The sequence below is a fragment of the Tursiops truncatus genome, chromosome 16 (genome assembly GCF_011762595.2).
Source record: "Tursiops truncatus isolate mTurTru1 chromosome 16, mTurTru1.mat.Y, whole genome shotgun sequence".
Taxonomy (NCBI): domain Eukaryota; kingdom Metazoa; phylum Chordata; class Mammalia; order Artiodactyla; family Delphinidae; genus Tursiops; species Tursiops truncatus.
In genome coordinates, this window is record NC_047049.1 from 11,651,294 (window position 1) to 11,663,700 (window position 12,407).

At 49.6% G+C, this 12,407-nt stretch overlaps 1 protein-coding gene across 5 annotated transcripts in view; it reads right to left on the reverse strand.

The window, feature by feature from the left end:
- GRK5 (G protein-coupled receptor kinase 5) overlaps positions 1-12,407 on the reverse strand; it is a 224,904-nt gene that overhangs the window by 160,910 nt on the left and 51,587 nt on the right. The gene's annotated exons all lie outside the window — the stretch shown is intronic.

The following is a 12,407-nucleotide window of genomic DNA, read 5'->3' on the forward strand; positions in this document are numbered from 1 at the left end:
TGAAAGGAACGATCCAGCCCAGGTGTGGACACAGGACAGGATGGCCAATCAGTCGGGTCAGAGCAGATCCTTGTAGTGAGGCAGAATGATCAAAGTCCTGAAGGCAAGAGGCGGGCATTGGGCTTTATCCTGCAGGCAGTGGGGAAATCATTGCCTCCAAAGCATTCTGCCAGGAAAGCAGCTTTAGCAGCTCCTCAAAACATTAAACACGGAATTTCGTTACCATCCAGCAATTCCACTTCTAGGTGTATAGCCCAGAGAATTGAAAACAGGGACTCAGACAGATACTTGTACACCAGTGTCCACAGCAGCACTATTCACGATAGCCAAAAGGTGAAAACCACGCAAGTGTCCATCGACAGACGAATGGCTAAACAAAATATGCTATATCCATACAATGGGATATTATATACATGCCACAATGTGGACGAACCTTAAAAAGATTATGCTAAGTAAAATAAGCCAGATACAGAAGGACAAATACCGTACGGTTCCACTAACACGAGGCACCTAGAGTAGGCAAATCCATAGAGGGAGAAAGCAGAAAAGGCGACCAGGAGCTGAGGGGAAGAAGGAATGGGAAGTTACTGTTTAATGGGTTTAGAGTTTCTGCTTGGGATGATGAAAGAGTTCTGGAAATGGTTCGTGGTAATGGTTGCACAAAACTGTGATGTAACTAAGACCACTCAGTTGCACACCTTTAAATGGTTAAAATGGTAGATTCTATGCTTCGTGTTTGCCCAACACCTGGAGAGACCTGGTTCACTCCCGGGCAAGCATGGCGGAGCTGGACAGAACACGTTTACTCCCTCTCCTTCCTGAGACCCCTAACATGACAAGGAATAAGACGGGTATCAACCTACAAAGGCAGAGGGAACTGGAGAGCGGATGACAGTGGACCAGAGCTGTTAGAACCACTTTTGAATGATGACAGAGGGATGGATGGGAGGGCACCGGCCTGGCAGGCCACAGAAACCTGACATTCACATCCCTGCAGGTAGCAAAGCCAACAAGAAAAAATATGTAAGCTGGGGGCAACGAGGGTGCTGGCCCACAGGCTTGGAGTATTGATTTTGTGTGCGTCCTAGCGTGAACTGTTACCGTCACTCAGACAAAGCATGCTTGGGATATCTCATTACCAAACATAACTTGTTCCCGCACCAATATTTTTAAGTCACTCTTCTTCACCTTAAGTACAGTTGCTCTGCACAGACAGGGAAAAGCCTCTAGTCAAAGACGCTAAGGCCTCCAACTCCCTGGGCACAGCGCAGGGGAGTGCCACTGCCTACAGGTAAAGTCCCAACACTGCTCTTGCATTTAGGGCTTTTCCCATCCTGGCCCCAGTGCCACTCAAACATGGGACTTGTGGGGTCAGGACAGCAGGAATCCAAGTGAAAAGGAGGCCACAGGATCAAAACAGCCTGCGTGGCCAGGTGGTGGGATTCGTGCCCCTCCATCACCACCAGCCCAAGGAGTGTGCAAACTGACCACAGCCTCTCCAGGAGCAGAACCAGGACTTCACAGTCTCCCGAGGTTGCTCTATTTTTCACATGCTTCCCTTCCACTTCACTGCCCCCCAGAAAATGGTGTGAGTGAGCCCAGCGAGAGCACGTGCTGCGCACCGAGCAGCTATGACGTGCATGAGCCTGGGCCCTGGCCCGCAGCCTGGAACACCTCATCTCCTCCTCGCCCCGCAGGGCTCAGGGCGGCCTTAGCCACAGAATGCCAGGGGGCCGCGGGTCGTCGCCATCCACTCCCCAAGAGCCCTCAAGAGTCGTCTGTGCCGTGAAGGGACACGAGGCCCTTGCTGTCGCCATTGGAGTGAAGTCTGGCTTAACCACGCCCCGGCCCCTTGTCCACCCAGGAGCAGCGAGCCTGCCCCCTCCCGGGCCTGCTGTCATCAGAAAATCTGCCCCTCCTGGATGCGGAGTCTAGCAAGGACAGAACTACCCTGTTCATCTTTCTGTGATGGGCACCTAGCTCATGGTTTGGTACCTAAGGGGGCCCGTAAATGCCGGGGGATGGGCAGAAGCGCTGGGAGGAAGCAGGCAGGAGCTCTGATTCACTGCTCAGTCGTGCCAGATTCCAGGCTGTCTCTTCAGTGGGCTCATGTCAATCCAGGGGTCAGCCGACAAGTGAACCCTGAGGCATCCAAGCATGCACGAGGGGGTCATGGGAGCGTCCACCTCTTTAAGGCCTCTGGGTGGGACACTGTGGCACTGAAGGCGGTTCCTTGCCACGTGGCTTGTCGACCCTAGAGAAAGTCAGTGCATCTGCTGTGGCTTGGGTGGGTCGGAGGCATGTATGCACGGAAAGAGTTTGAGCTGCCCCTCTGCTCCCCAGGGGCATCTTGCACAGAGATGCCAAGTCCAAGCCAGCCATGAGAGAACAAGTGGAGGTGATGGGCTCACGAGGCCTGTCACTCAGGACCAACCACAGGCCAATAGGTGATCGCAGGAAGGAAAAGGCTATGGGAGAATCGCTGGGGAGGCTTATTTAAAAATATAGATTCCTAGTACGGTGGTACTAGGAACTGACAGTTTGTCAATTTCCAGAAAAGTTAAACCTATACCCACCATATCCAGCCATGCCATGCTAGGTGTTTACTTCTAGGTGTTGACCCAAGAGAAAAGGAAAAATATATGTCCATAGAAAGACGTACACACAATGTTTCCAGCCGCTTTATTTGTAATAGCAAAAAAAACTGGAAACAATCCAAATGCCCAAACAGGTAAGTAGATAAACAAGGAAGGAAGTATTGATACATACAACAGTGTGGATGAATCTCAAAATACTTGCACTGTGTGAAAGAAGCCAGACAAAAAAGAGTGCTAATTATATGTGATTCCATTTACAGAAATCTCTAAAAAATGTCAACTCATCCATAGTGACAGAAAGCAGGATGAGTGGTTGCTTGGGGTTGGGGGGGAGGCAGGGAGGGATGAGAGGGAGGGATGATAAAGGGGCATCTGGAAACGGGCAGGCGTGCCAGACAGGCTCACTAACTTGTTTGTGGCCGTGGGTTCACAGGTGTGGGGATAATCCCAAACTTTTCCAATGGTGTGCGTATTATAAATACACAAAGTTTACTGCCTGTCAATTATACCTCAATGAAGTGGCTCTAAAAAGAATATAGGTTCCTAGGTGCCAGTCTGGAGAGTGAAGGCCGGCCGTGTCGTGGAGGGGGTGTTACAGAGAAGAGAAAAGGGAGTGTGGTGCAGGCCTTCCCTGACACCCCGGAGCAGAGCAATGAGGACCAGCCCCAGGGACCCCAGGCTGCCATCTTCCACTTGCCACTGCTGTCCATTTACAGGATATATACAGGGACCATGTCTCAACAGCACCAATTATCCCTCCAGGGAAAGTGTGTGGACATTATTATTTCTATTTTGACATCTAGAAATCCCTTCATGGCCCCCAGAACTAGTTTGGAGAACCACTGGGAAGGGAAAAGTGCACACAGTCAGCTGGTTGTGTGGTCTCCACGCCCCAGTGTGGCGGTCTGTGAGCTCTCTGGGGTCTGGCTGAACTGATCCAGGTGTCAGTAACCCATGCTCAGGGTCTAGCGAGAGGATTCCAAACAAGCTACCTTCTGAACTATCACCACCTAATTCTTCACTTGAGAACATTTAGGTTAAAACTTTACTCACCCAGGTGAGGCTAAAACTTGGTCATGTTATCCAGAGATTTGGCCAAGGAACCATAAATTTTCCCAAGTCACAAGGACAAGCGATGGAAATATGGCCATCGGGGACTCCAACTCAATTTCTGATAAACTTCAAAGTCAGGCTAAATGATAAGTCTGACATTATTACAATGACTTCTGCTTGTATATTTACTTTGTGGGGCTTTCTTTTTCTTTCTCTCCTCACTCACATGCTCAGGCACCAATGAAGACAGGAAAGAAATATGCCAAAACATTAATGGTTGGTGGACTTTGTTCCTTGCAGAAATTTTTCCACAGTATGATCACATCACTTTTTAAAAAAGAACACATCGTAAAATATAAATTTCATCTGCCAAAGTACATTGGTACAGAAGTGACAAACAGCACCATCACCGTCGACCACTGTACAGGACTTGTGAACTGCAACAAGCATGGGCCAACCACAGAGGAGCCCCAGATGAGAAGTTAAGACGTGGGTTCAGGTCTCAACTTGGCCCTAACTAGCTGTGTGCTGTTCGGCCTTCCACTCACCCTCTCTGGGCCTTTTCTCATAAGTAAAAGGAGCACTTCATCCTCCCCAAAGTCCCTCCTCTCTTTGAGGTCTAGGACTCCTCCCAGATCCTGTTGGATCTCAAATCCTATTGGAGTCTTCTACCCCTGATCTGCTAGCTGTGTTGCTAAAATGTCAAAGGTGACTTCAAGAAAACCAAAAACGCCCTCTGATTTCACTCAAAACCTCATCCTTTACAGCGGAATCTCAGCTGCACGTCTCTCCAGCAAAAGCCCAGTATATCCCACCTCTGTGGCTAAATGTGTGGAAATGTTAATCTGGCAAATAGAGGAGGAAAGACACAGACTTCCTTCAAACCTCAAGCAGGGAATCCTCAAAACCCACTGCGGTGCTGGGACAGCCGTGGACAATTGCATCTCTGTCTGCATCTTCAGTATTGCCCAGCAAGACGGTTCCCAGCTCCTGCAGCCCTTCTTTTCTTGTCTGACGTTGACACTAAGTACCTAATACCCATTTTTATAATGCTCGGCCCTCTCCCTGAACAAATGTTGCCTTTTTACTCCAATGAGTAATATCTGAATGCCTTCCAAAGGCACCCATCTAATTTATTGGCATCTCGATCAGATCATCAGGCAGAAGGAGGAACAGTCAAAAGCACAGCATGTCGTGACTATAAAACCACAGCAGCAAGAAATAATTCTGCCTTGGAGAATTCAGACTTGACCTCAGTTCCAAAGGTCATCATTTATCACAGGAAATAAAGGGTTCACCCTATGTTTTTCTTCCTCTGTATCAAGTCTCCATCACAGGAAAGTTTACATAAAACTGAAAGGACTGCCTGTCTCCAGGAAGTGGTAACACGATCCATGGTCACAGATCCAATCCTGCCCAGTGTAAAGGAAGCTCTCTCAGGTTGCCCTCATCTGTTTCTAACAGGTCAAGTGCAGGTCACAGTCACGCAACCGGTCCAGGTCACTGCTTGGAGAAAAGAAACCAAAGATGCTGATCAACCGTATGCCCTCCTCACTTCACTCTGGGTGCTTATCTGGGCTGTAACCCCAGCAAGAGTCAGGAAACTTGCTCCCCATCCTGTGTGAGGGTCACACCCGTGATGACGGTGATATGAAGTACTGGCTGCCACCTACTGAGTCTTACCAATGTACCAGTGACTGTACTCCGGTGTCTATCTCACTTCATCTTCCCCAAAAGCAGCGAGACAGGGACCGTCATTAGCCCATTTTACAGGTGAGGAAACTGACAACCTTAGGAAGCTAGCATGTGGCCAAACCATAATTCCAATCCCAGGTTCTGAACCACTTTCCAATATTGCTCTCTGAGAAATTTTACATTAAAAGGGTCTTTGCATTTCCACAGCAACTCCCATGTAACAGCAGGAACCTGCAGCCCCCAGAGGCCAGGAGATTTGCCTATGACCACCTAGTGAGGAGCTGCACCCGAGGCAGGAACCCTGGCGTGTTGATTCCCCGCTGACAGCGTTCTTGGGGCTGCAGCCCGGGCCGCAGAGCCCACCCAGAGGGCACCAGCTCCGTTAAAGGATGCGAGGGACAATCAGCAAAGGGGATAGAGAAACCTGAACTATAACTTTCCTCCAACAGGCAAAGATGCAACCCCCCGTCTCCAGACGCAGACAGCGGGCTGGAGAGGAACATATCCAGCCTTGCTTTAGGAGACACCAAAGGAAAGAGAACCACCAAAAACAGCCACATAAAGAGACCTGTGCTGAGTCTCCCAGGACCACCCAGACACCACTTACAACACCAGCGTGACACTCGGAATCAATGATCACCTTCTGAAGTCAGCATGGTGGGTAAGTGCATGAGGAAGCCGCACAATGAATGTTACCCCGGGATCTCTCCGAACATCTCCTGCAGGATCTCCTGCTCTCCCTTCCACATCGTGTGCGGCCCCAACCAGAACTTTCACCACTCGCTGCCTCATCTCTTCCAGCCTTGTCAGGGTCAGACATCTCAGAGATAAGTGTAGTGTGTGCTCCTGTGCCCCAGGGGAAACCTCTGGCCTCCCTGGGTCAGTGTTATAATCTCGTGTCGGCCAGTCAGTCCCGCTTCTCAGCTCCTCAACGGGATGGCTGAGTTGGAACCCGTCCCCCATCACATGCCAAAGGCCAGCCAAGCTTTGCTATAAACCAAGCACCTCAGGGCTCTTTCATTCATGACATAAACCCAGCTCTAACTAGCTAAAGAAAAAGAGAACACATAGGATCAAGGGAAGGCTACCCAAAAATCTCAACAAGAGATGACAGTGACTCTGATAACACCACTGAAAAGTCCTAGGCATTAGAAGATAACATAGGAGAAAATCTAGATGACTTCAGGTTTGTCAATGACACTTTAGATACAATAGCAAAGACTTGATCCAAGAAAGAAAGAATAGATAAGCTGGACTTCATGAAAATTAAACACTTCTGCTCTACGAAAGATAACGTCAAGAGAATGAGAAGACAAGCCATGGACTGGAAGAAGATATATGCAAAAGACACATCTGATGAAGGACTGTTATCTAAAATGTACAAAGAACTCTTGGGAATTCCCTGGAGGTCCAGTGGTTAAGACTCTGCGCTTTCACTGCTGGGGGCGCGGGTTCAATACCTAGTCGGGGAACTGGGATCCCACATGTTGCGAGGCCAAAATAAAAATTAAAAATAAAATAAAATTACGCAAAGAACTCTTAAAACTCAACAGTAAGAAAACAAACTACCTGATTAGAAAATAGGCCAAAAGGGGGCTTCCCTGGTGGCACAGTGGTTGAGAGTCCGCCTGCCGATGCAGGGGACATGGGTTCGTGCCCCGGTCCGGGAAGATCCCACATGCTGCGGAGCAGCTGGGCCCGTGAACCATGGCCGCTGAGCCTGCGCGTCTGGAGCCTGTGCTCCGCGACGGGAGAGGCCACAACAGTGAGAGGCCCGAGTACCGCAAAAAAAAAAAAAAAAAAAAAAAATAGGCCAAAAACCCTAACAGTTACCTTGTCAAAGAAGGTATACAGATGGCAAATAAGCATATGAAAAGATGCTCCACATTCTTTGTCATCAGGGAAATGCAAATTAAAACAACAATGAGATACCAGGACACACCTGTTAGGATGGCCAAAATCCAAAACTCTGATAACACCAAGTGCTGACAAGGATGTGGAGCAACAGAAGCTCTCATTCATTTCTGACTGGGATGCAAAATGGCACAGCCACTTTGCAAGACAGTTTGGCAGTTTCTTACAAAACTAAACGTACTCTTACAGTATGATCCAGCGAGTTGCACTCCTTGGTATTGACCCAAAGGAGGTGAAAACTTTTGTCCACACAGAAATCTGCACACAGATATTTATAGCAGCTCTATTCATAACTGCCAAAACTTGGATGCAACCAAGACGTCCTTCAGAAGGTGAACGGATATATAAACTGTGGTGTACATTCACACAATGGAATATTAGTGCTAAAAAGAAATGAGCTATCAAGCCATGCAAAGACTTGGAGGAAACTTAAATGTATATGACTAAGTGAAAAAGGGCAACCTGAGAAGCCTACATACTATATGATTCCAACCATATGACATTCTAGAAAAAGCAAAACTACTGAGACAGTAAAAAGGTCAGTGGTTGCCAAGGGTTTTGGGGTAGGGAGAGATGAATAGGCAGACCATGGAGGATTTTTAGGGCAATGCAACTATTCTATATGATATTATCATGGTGGATACATTTGTCTTAAGCCACAGAATGCACACCACCAAAAGTGAACCCTAATGTAAACTATGGACTTTGTATAATTAGGAGGTGTCCCGTAGGTTCATCAACTGTAACAAAGGTACCACTTTGGTGGGGGATGCTGATAAAGGAGGAGGCTGTGCATATTTGGGGGCAGTGGGTATATGGGAGTTCTCTGTAGTTTCCTTTTAATTTTGTTGTGAAGGTAAAACTGTTCTCAAAAAAATAAAATCTTTAAAAAAGATTAAGTGTATGGCTCAGACACTTTCCCACCATCAAACAAGCCCCAAAACCACAGTCAAAACGTCGGTGGCCAATGTGAACAAAGCCTGGGGAAGTAAGTCCTGCCCTGTGAGTCAGAGCAGTGGTCCACCTGCACCTGTGGTCTGAGGTACCAATGCCTAGGGCGCCCTGGACGGGCCTGAGAAAGCCTGGGGCCAGGGTGCTGAGGCTGGCACCCTGTCCCCGACATCCGGTAATGACCACCATGGATTGCTCATGGATAAATAAACTTAAAATCTTTTTTTAAATGGTCACGTGGAGTCTGTACACTCTTGAAGTCACCCACTCCTGATCTTTACAACCTGCTGTACCAAGGCAGACAGCGGAATCCCACAATGGAGCTCCATCTGGAAGAGACCACATCAAAGTCCCCTTCATGCCAATGGTGTCCAGCACGGCCTCCAACACTACTGGCCTCAGAACAGGTGCCAGTGGATGCATCTCAAAATCACTTCCTTTGAGCTTGGAGTGGAGCTGCCAAGGCCCCCTTCTGGAAATCCACAGTCTACCCATGACCTGGTGTAATCTCCTCTCTGACTGGGCCTTTAAAACTGGTTAAAGGTGCCCCATTAATCCATTAGTTGCCCTCATATTCTGAGGCAGGGGAATGACATGTGTGTGGTATTGAAGCGGAACATTATCTCTGGTTCTGTGCGAGAATCCTAGAATATCCAGGGTGGGAAGGACTTTGAAGGCTATCAAGATGGACCACCACATCCCTGTCCCTCCCAGGCACCATCCAGCTTCTGCCTGAAGCCCTCTGAGAACAGGAATCCACTCTCTCTGGGGCGGCTCAGGTCCCTCCGCAATGGTCTCGCCTCCTGTCACTCCAGTTCTATGAGCTGGGCCACAGATGACCTAGACAATCTGATGGGGTAAAGCCTTGAGAAGTTTAAAGGCTGTGATCACCTCCTCTGCTCCCCACTCCCCACCACTCCACTTTCTTCAAGATTCTCTTGTATTTCCAATGCCCTTTCTAAGGATACCGAACTCTGGCCTTTTCAGATGCAGCTCATCAGTCAGGGCAAACCCCCGACCCACCATGTGCTGGCTCTGTGTCACCTAAGCACCTTACAAACATAAGCGCAGTTCAAGCTCATGGCCACCCTGTGAAAGAGGGATCTCACAGGCTCAATTTCACAGGTGAGAAATGCCCAGAGAAGATACGCAGCACATCCAAGGTCACACGGCAGTAAGGGCAGTCACAGGGGTGCAAACCCAGGGCTGTTCCCATTCAGCATCTGTGCGTCCTGTACAAGGTAGAAGTTCAGAACATTCTGAACCATTTCTGACGAATAGACCATCACCACCACATCCAGGAGATCACATCAACCTACAGTGATAAACCCTCGATTCCACTTCTAAGTGAAGTGGGTCCTCTGGAAAGCCTTTCCCAACAGGATTTCTGGGGAAAGTCCAGTAACGGGGCCCAACAGACAAATAACAAGTGCAGCTAGCATATATTAGCCCCAGGCCCTGCACCAGATGGTTTCCAAATATTAACTCCTTTAATCCTCCCACCAAGGTAGGTACTATTTTCACAGATGAGGAAACACACAGATCAGGTAAGCAACTTCCCCAAAGTCACACAGCTGCTGAAAGTGCTGGAGCTGGGACTCAACCCTGACTAACCTAGTTCTCAAACATAGGTTTCCGCCTGACTAGTCAGAGGCCCGATACTGCCCTCCACGACCGCAGCCAGCAAATGAACCTCCGCACACGGGCCAGCGCTGACAGTATGAGTCATTTACGAGTTCTGGACCAGCCAAGGTCTTCAGACTCAGAAGAGTCAGTGACTCAGTGCAGCCACCCGGTCCAGGGCTCCAGATTTCTCTTTGTCAAGTGCAGAGATCTGTATATGCTAAACGGCTGTTTACTAGAGCAAAACAAAGAAGTCAACGCAGGCAAACAAAATCTGTAGGAAACACATGGTTTCAGCAAGTCACTGGGGCAGCAAACAATAGAAGGGAAAGGCCACAGCAGAATCGCTGCAGAGAGAAACTGCCTCGCACGTCCCAAACCTGCAGACCCCCTAACTTGTGCCAGCAGCTCGGGGTGGTGGGAGGGGGGAGTAGAAAAGCCTCTGAAGAGGCAAGGCCAGTGTCTGAGAGGCCACGGGCCTCCACGGCGCCTCTCCGAATGACCAGAGCCCCAGAGGGCGTGGAGGATGTGGCAGAACACGTGTGACCAGGGTGGAGCTTCCGGCTGAAATCGCCATCCCTCCCGTTGTGTCAGCGGAGCCACCGCCCCCCCAGAGTCCACAGTTCTGTCTGACGGTGAGCTTAGGAAAGCGCCTGTCTGCTATTATTCAGCAACTTCTAGGCGGGTCCTGTTATTATTATTAACAAAGATAAGATTACAACTAATAATAACGCGCATGACATTTAAATGCATTTTGTCCTATCGCTCCAGCCTTGCTCTCTGAGGCAGGGTAGAGTTCAAATTCCACATTTGTATTGCTCCAGAGGCCTTGCGTGCCAATTCGCCCAAACGCAGATGAAATTTCCAGAGCCTTCTTAGGAACTAAGTGATTTTTTTTTCCTTTGAACGAGCATGCCAGGTACTCTGCAGTTGGTGCTGCTGGAGAGAAAATGCCTATTGTCTTACTTACAAAACCTGTACTTAACTCTCTCCTTCACGCCTCTCAGAAGAAACATCTGAAAATCTCCTCGAGATCCCCCAGCACACACACACTAAGCCGTGCCTTCACCCAGCGTCTGAAGGTCTCTGAGAAGGTCTGCTCGTGCTGCGGACTCACTTGATTCCACTGTGGGCAGCATGAGCCAGACCTGCACCAAGCAGCCCACGGTCCAGTTGGGGACGGGACAACACACAAGAAAACCAGCCAATGTACAGTTACACGTTTTGGTGAGCAATGGGAAAGGAAGAAACGAACAGGGGGCTGTGGTTGAGAACAACGTGGATGGCGTGGTCCGCAAAGGAGCCTGGCTACTCAGGACGGCAAACGAAGGCCTCCCTGAGAAGGTGAGGTTTATGCCAAACCCTGAAGGTCAGTGAAGAATCGAATGGGTGAAGGGCCGGGAGAGGAGGGAAGAGGCTCCAGGCAGCGGAACTGGCGCACAGGAAGGTCCACTGAAGGAACTAACAGGAGGCCAAACGGCAGAAGTAGACCAGACAAGGAAATCGGTGCGAGGGGCCACTGGCAGGGCGGGAGGGGCAGGGCAAGCCAAGACCCCTCTCTCCCGAAGCTCAACATCCCTGGCGTGGAGCTGGCGAGCCCCTTCCAAGATGGCTCCAGGGAAGAGGCCTGGACAACAGCATTCGGCACCTCCATCAGTCCTGACCACCTCCTCTGGATCATTCATTCAAGTGTGTGAGGTCTCAGAACAGGGCCCGCCTACGGGCACCCTCAATAATGTCAGCCCTGACGGCTCTCATTACAGGGCCAACATGTTAAGGGGCGACAGGATGCTCTCAGGAAATCCCTTCCTCCGGACCCCCACCTGTGCCCATTCTTCGCTTCTCACAGGAAGCAGGCCACGACTATTGTCTATTGTTCTCAAGCAAGTCACACACCAATTGTCAGTGAAGAGGCCACGCGCCACAGCAAGCAAGAAGGTGTCAGGTCTGCAAGCTTCCTGTGAAAAGTCCCTCTTTGTTTAGAAATGATGCCGGCTCATTTCTACCATTTCCATTAAAGAACACACAGAAACTTGCCCGGAAGAGTGTGGAATGAGGTACAGTTATGATCCGCCTGTGACCAAGGCCCCAGCTCTACCCTGAGGAGGGGCCAGAACATCCTCCCCCTCTGGAGGGGGCCTCCAGGCCCACAGGGACTCAGCTGCCAGGTGAGGACTCCCCCTCTCTCATCCACTCCCCCAGATCACCCAGGAGTGAGGCCAGCTGGGGCCCAGGCCTCTGGAGACGACTGATGAACCCCACCTTCATCCAGGCCTGGAGACAGGGCCAGGACCGCATTCTCCAGGGACTAAAGAGACAGTGCACCCCATCCATCCCCTACTCTACTCCATGTCCTGAGATGATGAGGAGGAGGATGACCAAGATGACAAGGACAACACTTAGCATTTATCATGCGCCATTTGTCAAGGATTTAAATGTCAACGACCCTATTATTATCCCTGTTTTACAGATGAAAATACAGAGGTTCAGGGAAATCAAATAAATTAGGTCACATCCTAGTTGGTAGAAGAGCTAGGATTCAAGCCTAGGCCACTTGACTTATTCCAACCTCGA